This window comes from Lactuca saligna, chromosome 8 (genome assembly GCF_052625555.1).
Source record: "Lactuca saligna cultivar CGN05327 chromosome 8, ASM5262555v1, whole genome shotgun sequence".
NCBI lineage: Eukaryota > Viridiplantae > Streptophyta > Magnoliopsida > Asterales > Asteraceae > Lactuca > Lactuca saligna.
Genome location: NC_136424.1, coordinates 23168241 through 23184131, shown reverse-complemented (window position 1 = coordinate 23184131; position 15891 = coordinate 23168241).

Sequence of the window (15891 nt, the reverse complement as noted above, 5' to 3'; positions counted from 1 at the left end):
CAAATGCCAGAACCAATCTGATTTTAGAACCTTGTTTGCACGATCTTAACGTTGACCGTTGAGATAGCGTTGACCGTTAGGGTTAACCCTAAGCGTTTACAACTATCACAAACGTTTACTCTTAAGACGTGACAAGAGAACAACCAGATTGATGATCACCTCACAACCTCAACAGATTGTAACACCTCTTCCAGGTCACAAGATCTGAAACCCTAACTTGAAGAACCAGATCTAGAGAACCAAAAAAACAAAACCGTCGCAACCGTGGCTCTGATACCATCAAAAGAAATCAAGACACACGAAATCACAACATCATCAGTTCTTTTTATTAAGAACCAGAAGGTTTTCACCAAACTTACATATAAAACCTCACCACAATATTCTCTCTTCTCTCTACAAAGAATCCTCACCACAACCTCTCACCTAATCTACACTCTGTTACACGAGATTAGAAAGAACAATAAATTCTAAGAACAAAACCTAGAGAGAAAACGAAATGAAGAAGACGAAGAAGTAAATTTGATCTGTATATTTTCAATGTTACACACACACACAGAGAAATATATACCCTAGACTAGTCAACCGGGTCACCAATGGATCAAATACAACCCGTGTGTCTTACACTTCAACCAAACCACATCTTCAATCCAATATTCCTGCAAATATACACAATATACCCTTCTATACAAAAAATATAACAAAATATTAAAGGATACATAAAAGGATATAAATGAATTATAAGTTTGTATTATAATATCTTGATAATTCAACAATTTAATTAAAAAATTAATATATAATGAATGGTTGAAAATTTATCGTGTTGATTGTAAAAGGTATAACCCATATTTTTTGTAGAGCACTCGTATGATTGATTAAAATAATAATTTATAACACTTGCAAGGCTTTCAAAAATTGAAAGACCAAGTACAAGTGGCATTCGCTTTTTGGTGAATGGCATTGCAAATATAAACTTTGAAATAAGCAATGCACATGGTCTAACATATATTCATGGCAAAGCCTTACCATTACCATAATTAAAATCGACTAGATTCACATGGTTTGAGAATGTTAACCATTACCTAGCGCAAGATTGTGGTTTCATCCCAATTAAACAAAAACTATAATGGAATCCGTTATATCCACACATTTGGGTCAGTCAATTAAAACATAATAAGTGTTAAAAACGACTTTTTGATAAAAGATTATTTATGATAAATAATATTAATAAAAGTTATAGTAAATGTGATAAGGATTTCGTACATATAAAGAAAGCTGAAATTCAACTTCGTATAAAGAAGTTATGCTTCATTGAAGTTTCGCGATTAAATCAACATGATTCTGCACATCGTAAAAAAATGAATTTTTGATAAATTGCTTTTTACCCTAAGTGATCTAAACGAAAGTCATAGTAGTTGTTAAACTGACAGCATGCGTATAGAGAAAGACCAAATCTAACTTCATGAGAGGAAGTTATGATTTTTCGAAGTTTCAACTCAATAGTGCGGGCACAAAAATCGAAATTTAAATCAGTTGATTGTTAGCTAAAACAATATAAATGAGAATTGAAGATCTCGTGAATATAAACTCATTGATATAAAAATAGTTGAGAATAGAGTTCGTATGAAGGAGCTATGAATTTCACACGGATTTTAACAGTCTAAAGCGGTCTAAATATAATTTTTTTGTTAAAGCAAGAATAAGATATTAAGGCCTTAATGAAAGTTGTAGAGCTCGTCGAAGGGATTCGGGGGATACAAAGAAATCGAAAACAGAGCTCATGTGAAGAAGTTACGCTATTTTGAAAATATGGAAAATCACGAGCGCGAAGTGCGCGACGCGCATGATGATGTGGCACCACGAAAGAGCACCACGTGGCATGGTCGGGGTAGCCCCTTTCTTCAACGGCATGGTGACATGGTTCCATAAGATTATGACATGTGGCATCATAAGAAGATGACACATGGCACCCTCTAAGGTATTCAACTAAGTAGTAGCCATCCAGTAGGAGCCATGTGAGTGTGATTTATGGACTTTGGTCGGGAATAACCTCTGTAAGTTAAGCTACACTCTTTTGTTTTCATTGTAACTTATATTTATAGTTATAAGTCGTTATTATGAACCTACAAATAAGATTTATCTGTGATTCAAAATCATAATACCGATTAATCTACTTACAAGAGAAGTGTCTAGAATGTTCACGTTGTCTTGGTTGTTGGATTTCAGAAAAGTTATATATGTTGAAATGGTTCTGCCTCCCAACTATCGTACATGGCTGATCCTTATTTGATATAACTGTAACACTCGGATGATAGAGGTACTTAATATATTAAATTTCATCTTTGGAAGCAGGTCACGACATGAGATATGGCGGTCATGTCGTGAGTGACCATTGACTGGTTGACCCGTGTTTTTGAGTCTCACAACGTGAGACTTTGAATTCTCACGAGGTGAGAATGGCATGATGACCAAAACCCTAATATTTAGGGTATCTAATGGAATGAGAGGGCTAGGGTTGCCCATCCTTAGCCTCCCTCACTCTCTTGCCTCATGGAAACCCTAATCTCGACCCACTTGAAGTCCTAAGCCATTTTTGTGATCTTTGAAGCATTCTTTGATGGTTTGTGACTCATTAAAGTGGAAGAAGACCTTGGTGGAGCAACCTCTTGGCATTTCAGCTTCTACCTTACCTTTTTCTTAAGCTTTTGGACCATTGTAAGTCATAAAGCTCGGACCCTTTTACCTCATGCATGCTAAATATAAGTTTTAAGTTTCTTTTTCATGATCATGATGGATTGCATGCATGAGATCCTTAAATTTGGAAACTTTATGGATCATTGAGTCATTCTATGTGATATTGTCTTTGGATCTGGGTTTTGTTAAAGTTTGAGACTCCAAGCATGAGTCTAAATCTTATTTTTCCCTCTATTGACCTAGTGAGTGTTTGGGTCATACATGGGACAGGCATGACTAAAAAGCTATAATTTCTATTATCATTTGGGTGAGGGAAGACCCTCTTGAAAGTCCCAAGTTATGGTTGTTAGGAATAAGAGCTCAATGCTCAATGTTGGTCAGTGTAACACTCACGACATGGGGGTTAAGCCTGTCATGTCGTGACGATGCTTGCCATCCTGACTATTTTGTCTGGATTAGGTCACGACGTGACTCAAGAAGAGGTCATGACGTGACGATGATTGGAATCGCATTGAAGGGATGATTTGACCCCCTGAGTTGTGACTAGGTCGAGTTGATACTCACGACGTGACCATGAGTTGGTCACGATGTAAGGGTCAACTGTTGGAGCTTGGACCGTTGACTTTGGGCCTTGGACCATTATAGGGTTTTTAGGTCAAGCTAGTTGGGCCCAATAAGAGAAAAGGTAGAATAGTCTTTTACCCTAGAGGCTGAGGGTGTTGGGTCAGGGACCTCGGTTATGAATGTTGACCCACTTATTAATTAGGGTACCGTTTGATTGTTTAGGGTAGTATTTTCCACATCAGCAGCCTGAGCATTATCTAATTTTCAGTAGTTTGGTGTGAGTCTCCTCACACTTTTTAGCGGGTCGAAGGCACTAATGTCGACCCATGATTTATTATGATTAGGATGATGGTTGTCTGTATGTCTCTTGCATGTGTAGTATGTGAAATGTATACCGGGTGGAGTTCGATGCCAGACAGGGTCTGATAAATTTGATGAGGTGGGGCCCATCCCATGTTATTAACAGATCTGTTCCGAGTGGGGCTTGATGCTGGTTGGGGCCCGATGGTTGTTTGGGCATGGCCATTGTATTCTTGATATGGGATATTTTGGAACTCACTAAGTTTTGTGCTTACGGTTTTCAGTTTATGTTTCAGGTACTTCCAGATCGAAGGGGAAGGGCTCGGGATGATCACATCGCACACATCATGTTATTCCACATTTTGTTGATTTGATGTACTTGGATGATTATCGACACACTCTTATTTTCTGTTATGGCTTATGAACACTTTTTGGATGATGGTTATTAATATTATTAAAATGAAATTTTTTGTCTTAAATTTTGGGACGTTACAATAACTATTGGTATTTATTGGGATTAGTGAGAAATCTAGACTACCATTAATCATCAAAGAATAATTAGACTAACACTTAGTGATATTCATACCTAGGTCACATCAGAGGAAAAGTTAAAATACGAAGGCAAAGTTCTACCTAAGTTTCGAGGCATACACTTTTATTAAGTGAGTGTACAGTTACTTTCATCTTACATATAGATATGAAGTATTTAAATAATTGAATGCTATATGTGCCTATTATCTACAATATGTGTTGGATGAACTTATATGATATGATTTTACTCGATTTTATTGTATAACTATTTTTCATATATATATATATATATATATATATATATATATATATATCGGGTAGTGATGAGTGATGATAGGGTGGAGATGAGAGACAAAAAATGATTAGGAGATGTCCTGAACCTTACTTGCAATGATTGCGATATAGTTATCTACTAAAGTATAGATAACGACCACAGACTAATCTAAAACAGTTCAATGGAACACCGACAGGTTTGCAACCTATAGGTGATGAATTACGAGTTCAGGCAATCTAAGAACCGTGTATTCATGCGATGTACTCTACTGATGAATTACGAGTTTAGATGATGTAAGAACCGTGTATTCATGCAATGTACTCTACAAACGAATTACGAGTTCAGGCGATGTAAGAATCGTGTATTTAATGCGATGAACACTAGGAAAAGTCCTTAGCAATGGGAATATAAAATGCGATGATAGGTGGTGAATATTAGGAGAAGACCTTAGCGATGAAAATATAAAATGAAATGATATGTGATGATTATATAAGAAATAATGATGTAGGTGATGATTCTTAGGAGAGGATCTTAGAATAAATATAGAAGAAAACGTGGATGGGTAATTGGGTTAACTAGTTTGATAATTAAACATATTAACTATATTATTCTGGGTTGAAAACCCTATGTACTCACCAGGTTTCCCAACCTGACTCACTGAACTTCTTTATATCACAGGTAGTGTTACAAAGGTAAACGAATGATGAGAGATTCAAGGAGATGTAGAATGTTAGTCTAAGATATTGTAATGTCTGTTTGTGCTTATATTTTGTATCAGTGATGACATTCCAAGATTTTATAAATTAATGAAACAACATTTCTTCAGAAATACTTTTACAGGACCAAATTCCGCATTTATAAATAAAATCCATTTTTAATAAGCATAAATAATTTTTTCTTAAATGGTCGTGAAATTGGGGATGTCATAGTTGGTATCAGAGAATCAGTTTAAGGGATTAGGAATTTAGAGGATTTCTAGACTTAAACTTAGAATGTTAAGAGATGATCATGAGATGTGTCTCTAATATATTTTAGGTAATACACCTGAATTGACACGAGCACTAGCTCACTTAGGACAAGATGCCTAATTTTCTTTTATGTGCTAAATGGTTTGTATTACATCATGCCATGGGTTGCCTATCTAAATTGTTGCTATTAGGTTTAAGATCTTTTCCGACCTAGAATTAGGAAATTTTATGTGTTCAGTTTTCTAAACGTTTAATTATGGTATTAGAATTGATGTATAACTTTTCAGAGTGATAATGAGAGTTATAAGTCGAAACCTTCTTTATCTAAATTCTCGTCTTAGTACACTAAACACCATTTTGGTTTCTAGAACATCATGGTGAGAACTCGTAGCTAATTAGGAAATGACAACGAGAATCAAAGGCCTGAGCCCCCTGTAGTTGGGCGTGCACTTGAAGCGGTATCGGTAGCTGCACCTATCACAATGGCGATTTGTATGGCTCCGTAAGACAAACAAAGGGAAGCCACGAGACAGTTCATTCAAAAAAACAGAAGAAAACCTATTGTGTCTGTCATGTAGCCAGAGCTTAATGAGTAGCAATATGAGGAAGGAAATAATAGTAGGATAGTGAGTCGTATGGATCCCCAAGTAGTTAAGATGAACAACCATGAAGTGGAGATTGAAGGGGTTAGATGCAAGTACAAGGAATTTATGGTAGCCTGACACCAGTAGAAGTCATGGATTGGACCTTCGAGATGGCGATGGTATTTGAATGCTGCGACTACAACAACAAACATAAAATTTTCCTTGCAGTCTGACAACTAAAGACGGGATGTTAAGTTAGTGGAAGTTATTGGTTGATACCATACCCAAAGGTGAAGCCAGTAAGATGTCATGGGAAGAATTCCTTGTGCAGTTGAAGAGAGAATATTTTTCTAATCAAGATCTTTTGGAGATTAACAACAAGTTCTAGAACCTAGAAAAGGGAAGATGAGTGTCAGCGAGTATCCTACTAGTTTTATGGAGAAGATGAAGCTAGTCCTTCACTTAGTTTCGACCGAACATTCCAAAGTAAATAAGTTCGTTTTGGGACTACCAGCGGATTATGGTCAATAGTGAAGCTAGCAACCACTCTGATAGCAGCCATCTGGGCAGCTAGGAATGTGGAGACCCGGATAAAGGAGAAGGGTCCAGAAAGAACTAAGAGAGGAAAGAAAATGAAGCTTGTAGGATCTTCATGATTTGACAAGAAAAATAAGTTCTTAAAGTCTAGCCCCAACGATAAGAAGTTTGGGGTAACAATGAAGCCGGGTGGTGCGATAAGTGTTGGAATAAGCACTTTGGGAGATGCAACGGGGAGGTAATTTGGTATAAATGGGGAAGAGTGGGTCACTATTGCATAGATTTTCATTCGATGACAAGAAGTTTTACGAATGTGGAGATGTTGGGCATATTTCGAAGAATTTGTTGGATTAGATATCAAAGCCCATAACTATAATTGGCATATACTTGAATTGATAATAGCACAGTCCTTTTGAGTTGCCTTCATACTAGCAACTTGACAGGATGATTAACTGGGGAAGAGGAAGAATTTGTTATTTGGAATAATAAATTGATATAGGTAATTTATTAATGTATTATGAAAATAATATATTAATTAGAAATCATATTATTTAAGTAATAATTAATCAAAAATTAATTTGGAATTAATTGTATTAATTAAAAATGCAGGGGCTATTTGGTATTTTATTGATAGCTGAGGAAGAAGCCCTAGAACCCTTCTAAGAGGCTTGGATGAAATATTCTATAGTGACTCTAGAATTTTCGCCCATAAGGCTTCCATATGGAAGGTTTAAGGTTTGCTGTTGGATTGGGTGTCTAAGTCTATAACTATTTTTGGTATGTAATTGATTTATTTATGAGCATGGTCCTTTTGGGTTGCCTTCACTCATGCAACTTGATAGGATGACAAGAGAAGAGAGAGTAGGATTTGTTATATGAATAATGAATTAGTACTCGAAATGGTTTTATTAATATATTATTTGGAAAGCATATTATTAATTAGTAATTAATCAGAAATTAATCTAGTATTAATTTTGGGATTAAAGGAACTGATTAATAATTGAGGGACTGGTTTTGCAAATCATTAATAGTTACAAAATTGGGCTGATGGACTCCATAGAGTGGAGTGGACGAAATCCTATAGAGGAAGCCCTATAGATTTCATCCATGGGCTCTAAGGAAGGAGTTCATGGCTGTTTGTTGCCTAAGTAAGGAATTAGGCTTTCTACCTGAAAATCCTAGCAGCCACAACTATAAATAGACCCTCTACATGGGTGAAGATCCTTCTCTCCTAAGTCATTATGTTGCATTGGGTGTTTGTGACTCCATTAGAGGTGCAACACTTGGGGCACTAGGCTTTCAGAAGTCAAGTTCAATAAGGATTATACTTGTTATTGGTACATAACAAGAAAGGTAAGATTCTAACCCAATTTTATATGTCAATTTTGAATTGTGTATGCTAATTCATAGGGTTATTGCTTTAGAGTTTATATTTGCATGTTCAATAGAGAAAAACTTAGATCCAAAGCAATTAGAGTTGCATGTACACCATAGGAATGTTGTAGTGCTCAAAACCCATCAGTGGTATCAGAGCCTAGGTCGTTTTTGTAATAACCCGATTTTCATAATAAAATTTTCATTTTAATTAATTGCAACCATTTGCATAAATCATAAATTCCCAAAACATCTGTTTCAAATCAACATCCATTACATAATTATTTTTCTTTTAAGTCATCAGAGTGTCCCAAAACATGTCAATAAAAGAGAGATAGAGTGTACGCCACGTCATCACGCCTTGCCATTGCCTTTAGGCTCCAAAGTACCTGAAACAAATCAACAACATGTAAGCGAAATGCTTAGTGAGTTCCCCAGAGCATACCACACACAATCCACATACACATACCCTAATAGCTATAAAAGGTAATCACAAACCACATAAACCATGAAAATACGAACCACTAAGATTGCCATAGGCTACCCCACATGGTCTTTACCTAGGATTGCCATGGGCTACCCCACATGGTCTTACATCCAATGCCATTGGCTACCCTGTTGGATTAGTGTCTAAGTCAATAACTATTTTGGTATGTACTTGACCCGATGGTGCATGGTCCTTTTGGGTTGCCTTCACCAAAGCAACTTGATTGGAGAAATATATAGAGAGAGAGGATAATATGATTTATTAATATGTTATAAGAATAATATATTAAAGGAGAAATCATATTTGTTTAATTAATATTGGTTAATAATTAATTAGGAATTAATTTTGTGATCAAGTGTAATTAATTAAACTAGAGGGGCTGATTTGTAATTATGTGATAGTTACAAAATAAGGTAAGGATTATCTTAAATATAGGGTGAACGAATTTGAGGTGATAAGGCCTTAGAATTCGACTATGATAAGGATTCAAGGATTATCTTATGGGTTGCTTTGTGGATAAGCAACTAGATAAGGATAATGATTGAAACCCTATCTCTACACCTATATAAACACCCCTTGGCTCATGAATTCGTGTATCCCTTCCCTAGGATTCCTAAGGACGAATTCTAACCTCTATCCTCTCTTTTTATACCTTCTCCATTTGCTCTTGGTGTTTGTAAGCCATTAGAGGAGTGACACTTGTGACTCTAAGCATTCCAAAGTCAATTCAAGGAGGAATTAGGATTGTTATTGCTACATAACAATCAAGGTAACATCTTAAACCTAATTATATGTTAATATCAATTTCCATATGCTAAAATTAGGGTGTATAGTCTTGGATTCAAAGCATGTACAATAGAGAAACCTAGATCCAAGCATTAGGGTTTGTATGAGCACATAGGATGTCTTATGACCAAAACCCATCAGTGGTATCAGAGCCATTGGTTTGGTTTCAATTGTATGAACTTGATATATTAGGGTTTATTGCCAATAAACCCTAGGAAGCTAGGGTTTTTTGAGATTAGGGTTTGCAAACCCTAATTTGCAAGAGTTTGAATAAGATCTTCAAATCCTTTCCTTAAACCCTTAAATTTCGAAATCTAGGGTTTGTTATAATCCCTTGATTTTCGAAATTTGCCTCCTCCCTAAGATAAGATCCTAATTTTTAGGGATTTGGATTATCCCATATCTTGTAATTATCCTCTAATTGTTATATATGGTAATTAAAGATCTTGCATTATCCATCCATATTTTCGAAATCTATATAGATATTTAAGGGATTAGGATAACTTAAATGTATAAATGGTAATTATCCTCATTATTTAGATAATCCCTTATGATTTAATAATTAAATTAATAGTCTAATTCAAGATAATTATTAAATCAAGAGTTTTAATATTTAAAATTTTAATTTAAATGTCATAAATTCGAAATTTTAAGATAGATTAAAATTAAATTGTTTTGAAATGTTTCAAATCTTGCCCTCAAGTTTTGGAATTCAAATTTTGATTAATTGTTTAATTGTGATATAATGTTAAATTCTAAAACCCTAGTAATGTTTTGAAAAAGTTCAAATACACCCTTACGGATTTATTAATTAATTAAGGAGTATAATTAAAAGAGATTTAATAAATCCATAAAAGTTTAGGTTAACCATTTAATTGAATTAAAAGTGTAATTGTTAAAGTTAACCACCTAGTATTTTAAAAGTGTAAAATACACCATATACTATATATAACATTAAAAGTCTAACATTATATATATGTATGAGTAAAAGTTAGTCTTACCATTAGTAGGCCTCATTCACGAAGCTGGTCTATAAGGGGTGTTTAAGGAAATTGCCTATAATATGGCGATTGAATGGGTATCCACTCTTACCCACCGCACTCTTGACTAGTGGAGGGTCGTTAGCCGAACGGGTAGGATAGGACGAAGCCTTCCATTATAAGTATAATGAAATACAAAGTAACTAAATGTTTTTCTAATTCCCAATCTTAGTTACTTAGGAAAAAGTGAATTGATGCAATTCCATGAAATTACACTTTGTGCCCTTGCGAAGACGTTAGTGGAGCGTGTGTGGTTTACCGGCACACTAAATGGTTCTAAGCAAAGGTAGCAAAGGGTGACTCAATTTTTTTCATAGTTCGGTGGAGCGTGTGTGGTTTACCGGCACATCGAATAGGTGACTGTAACATGTGAGGGCACCATGTAAGTTTGCATGGTTATTCACACCCGCTTTGTGATCCTCGACATCCCAGTCACAAACAAGAGGGGCATATCGAGATTTAAACATGCCATTGAAAGTCCAATGAATCTCAAAGGATCTAGGAGTTTTCATAGATTTAAAACTTAATTTTCTTTTTCGTTTTTCGTGGTGGAAATTAGTGAATCGTCATTCACTTACCTTCAAATATTCTACAATTAGGGTTACGGCATCCCTCTCCCGAGTTGTAGAATATTGTGTTGGGTCCTAGCCTTAGTATTTCATTTGGGTGATTTACTAAGGACTCAATCGATCAACTAACTTGAATTTGTTTTCTCCCGTTTTGTAGATGTCCAAGTTCGACAACTATGGTCTTCCCAAATCCCGTGGAACAAGCATTCCACATGAAGATGATATTCCACGATTCGATAGAGGAACAAGAGATCATGCTTCACTTCCTCCTCCTCCTCCTCCAATTATTCTCCCTAACCCATAAGTTCAAAGGCTTGAAAAGTTCAAGATCACTCAAGCCCTTTTGGCAAGTGAACATAAAGAAGGAAAGTCCGTGTGTGCACACATCCTAGGGATGAAGTCACACATTAATAAGTTAAGAATGTTGGGATCCGTTGTCTGTGCGGAAATGGCTGTTGATTGGGTTCTTCAGTCACTTCCTAACTCATATAGTGAGTTCGTAAGAGAGTACTATATGATGAACCGCGACGTGACCCTTATAGATCTCACCTATATGCTTATTGTTGTTGAATCAGCAATGGTTTGGCGCAATAGAAAAGCAAATTTGATTGGTGAATCTGCCTTCGAGACCTCTATGGATATAGATAATGGCAATGAAAGACATGAAATGATCAAAAAGTTTGATCACAAGAGAAAGGCGATGTCTGAAGTAGTTCCATGTGTTGTTCCAAAAGAGTCAATTTGCTTTTATTGCCAAAAGAAGGGGCATTGGAGATGAAGTTGCCCTATTTACCTACGAGATCTAAGAGATGGGAGAGTCAAAAGTATGACTACGCTTCAGGTAAAATCCACTATCTAACTCTGTTAAGTTCCTATTCATTGATTCTTAATACATGATGTGATAAGATTGCATTTGAATGTTTTGAAGGATCGGTGAAAAGAAAGGAAGCTTGATAAGAGAGCAAGATGAATCTAATCACAAGAGATGGATCTTGATCGCATGGACTTGAAGATTCGATTTTGAGCTTAGATAGTTATGATAGAGTTGTTAGAAATTTTCCTTTACATAGTTTTCAATAGATTTTGCATTGTAAGGACAAATGTTTTTCCGCTGCTTTTATAAATAAAATAAATTTTGTTTGACTTATTTATTTATTTGTTTACTTCCTTGCAATGAAATCGTTATGAAAATTGATGTTTGCATATTTCTACAATGAATGGATATGATTCTTAGTTATGTTATTTATGGAAATGTCGAGAATTTACCAAATAGGGAGAGTTTCTCATCGCCCAAATTTCAATTGGACTGAAATTTGGAATCACACAACTTGGTTGCATGATGAATGAGAAATTTTATATTTTGGAAATTAGACTAATTCATTGACAAAGTGTCAAGTGAAGGACTAGGAGATCGAGTACACAAAGTTATGTGTTGATCAAGTTCACCATAAGAGTAACAAAGATATTCGTCATGATTTACTAAAGGTTTGGTAAATATGATTATACTTACAAGATTAAGTGTAATTCTGAATTTATTAAAGGGTTTAGATCAATAGTAGAACGAATAAGAAGAATCAAGTAGACAGAAAGATAAGAGTTTCTCCATTCTAAGAAGAAAGGAGAGTAGCTTTTATGCTTTATGACAGGTCTTAATGATTAAGAACCATATCTCAATTGATCCTCTAAGTGAGTCTTAGAACAATTGTATGTTTAAGAAGAGGAATTAAGGATTGAAGAAATGGTTAGATCAAGAAGTCTATCATACTTCGTTCCAATAACAAGTCTTAAAGTTAAGATTGTGACAATGAGTGAAAAGTGTTAAAGGTTTATAACATTCATCAAATGTGGAAAGTTGTGATGTCTTGAATAAGACAAAGACCGACTAGGACAAATTTATGAAGTGTTTTGATAAAAACTACACTAACTCTTGAATATTTGTTTGTCAAGAAATGTTTATTGACAAAAGAATCTTATATGTCAAGGAGTCAGTGGGAGTCTTAATGGTCTCAAAAGGTTTCAAGAACAAATCAAATAAACCTTATCGATCATCACTAGCACACGAGTTGAGGTTAAGAACCTATCGTGTTGACGATATTTTGATTCTGTGTTGTTCCAATTGAGTTAATTATGCACGTGAGTCCTATGAGTTCTCATTTTGAACGCGTAAAAGGCAAGGCACCTTGATCAATGAAAGGTACATTGATAGGAAAAAGGTGAGATGCTTAACTACTTGGAAGACGTGGTGGGCAGTTGTGCTACCATAAGGCAAGAAATCAAGATTAAAAGAGTTCGGTCCATATGAGTTTGATTTTGTCGTAAACTCTGGTTTTAACAAATTCACATGGATAGGAACATATACACCATTAAAATCTAAGTGCCATAAGATTTCCTCCTTCATGAAAATGATTGTGAGGAAATGTTTTCACTAAGAAAGATTTTAAGAAGATAGTGATTGTAAAGTTGCATTCTCGAATTCAATCATGGTTACGGTATCCCTTTTCCATAATTTGAATTGTGAGGTTTGGCAATTAGTCTTAATTGTTAAGACACACATATGCACTATCTAAGGCAAAAGTGTATAAGTTCAAGAAGCCTTGATAAAAGATTATCAAAGCACTAACTATTAGAAACATGGACTTAAGAAATTCAATATGTATTGTCTTTCTGAAAGTTAAGATGTTTATGAATACATGTCAAAGCTAGTGGGAGCATAAGTGTTATGTTTTATAGTAATCATCATAATAGTGGGAGCATAAAAGTTATGATTGTATGATTATTATGGAAAGTATTGCAAGTTGGCAATATTAATTATAGAAAAACAAGAGTTATACCTTGCAAAGTCGTAAGGGTTGTAAAGTTGTTTTGCTATAATTAAGGGGGAGAATATTATGCTTCATTTGAAATCTAAAGGCTTAGGTTGAGAAATGTAATAAATTTAGTCAAAGGTACATAGTGTGTTCTTAAAATTTCGATTATAATTACGCCATTCCTTTTCACAATTCGAATTTTAAGAACATAGCAAATAAAACATTGTGCATCGTGTCCCATACGCTTCGGGTATAGGATCGATTCCAAATGCTTTAATGTTTGACCATTCTTAAATTTTCCAAATGTCTAGCGCATTTAGAGGGAAAAGGGGCTAGAATCGGTTTTGACTAAAATAATTAAACAACTATCAAAGAACAATCCAAAGTTCGACGAGGATTGGTTGCTTGTGAGTAGTTGGAAGCATGGTATTGAATGGACCATATTAACATTATTATGAATAGATAAGATTCTATTAAGAATAAGTTGTCATATGGAAAATATGGAAGTGTGTCCATACTGGGAAGTAAATATTGAAAATCTATGACTAGATTAGAAACTTTTATGCAAAAGGATGTTCCAAAATAATTGAGTTTATTAAGAATATGGAAGTGGATTGTCTAAAAGAGTATTAGACATAAGCAAATGTTTGCTGCAACATTCATGAGTGCTTATGAATATGAATTTGAGCATTGGATTAAACCCACGCTCACTTGGATCACTCCATGAATTGTATCACGAGTGATTGGTGAGACGATAACATCTTATATTCTTGAAACCGAGATGTGTGAGTTGTATCTTGCTAATCGGTTGCACATTGATAATATGAAAACGCACTAGTAACTTGGTGTTATAAAACATATTGTTGTGTGTGATTTGGTTAGTGAGTGCAAGCAAGCATTGTATCAAATTTTATCCGTTCCTTTTATCCAATTTGGGATAAAAGCGATATCTTTGGGCCCCTCGATGTTTTAGTGATGACAAACGTAAATGCTCGGCCGGGCTAGGGCTAATTTGATTTGTTCAATTAGTCTGTCGTCATAAATTAGAAATCAAGATATAGTACAAAGAGAATGATTTGAAATCATATCTCATACAATATCTAGAATGGAGGAATATATGATCCCTTATCTAAGGACACGCGTATCTGATAGGATCAGAGTTGACATCGGCTTTGGAAAGCTACGATTGCAGATCAGGATCTGAAGTCATACACAAAATAGTTGTTAGACTTATCCAAGTGGGAGACTGTTGGATTAGTGTCTAAGTCCATAACTATTTTGGTATGTACTTGACCCGATGGTGCATGGTCCTTTTGGGTTGCCTTCACCAAAGCAACTTGATTGGAGAAATATATAGAGAGAGAGGATAATATGATTTATTAATATGTTATAAGAATAATATATTAAAGGAGAAATCATATTTGTTTAATTAATATTGGTCAATAATTAATTAGGAATTAATTTTGTGATCAAGTGTAATTAATTAAACTAGAGGGGCTGATTTGTAATTATGTGATAGTTACAAAATAAGGTAAGGATTATCTTAAATATAGGGTGAACGAATTTGAGGTGATAAGGCCTTAAAATTCGACTATGATAAGGATTCAAGGATTATCTTATGGGTTGCTTTGTAGATAAGCAACTAGATAAGGATAATGACTGAAACCCTATCTCTACACCTATATAAACACCCCTTGGCTCATGAATTCGTGTATCCCTTCCCAGGGAGTCCTAAGGACGAATTCTAACCTCTCTCCTATCTTTTTATACCTTCTCCATTTGCTCTTGGTGTTTGTAAGCCATTAAAGGAGTGACACTTGTGACTCTAAGCATTCCAAAGTCAATTCAAGGAGGAATTAGGATTGTTATTGCTACATAACAATCAAGGTAACATCTTAAACCTAATTATATGTTAATATCGATTTCCATATGCTAGAATTAGGGTTTATAGTCTTGGATTCAAAGCATGTACAATAGAGAAACCTAGATCCAAGCATTAGGGTTTGTATGAGCACATAGGATGTCTTATGACCAAAACCCATCATACCCCACATGGACTTTACCGAGGACTGCCATGGGCTACCCCACATGGTCTTATATCTAATGCCGTGGGCTCCCCCGGGGTCTTCCACGCAACCATATAATCACATAACATGATAAATCATAAAATAACTGTCATACACATAACATGATCACATAGTGGGCTGGCCTTGGTGCCTTAGACCCATAGGTATGGTGAGAAGACTCACCTTAGTCTGCTGAATATAAATACTTTTCTCCTAACAGTCCGCAATTTCCCGACCTGAATAATAATAATAACATAAACAACATTAGGGCTTTAAATAAGCTAAGGGGAAAAACCCAACCTCCAATTCCTCA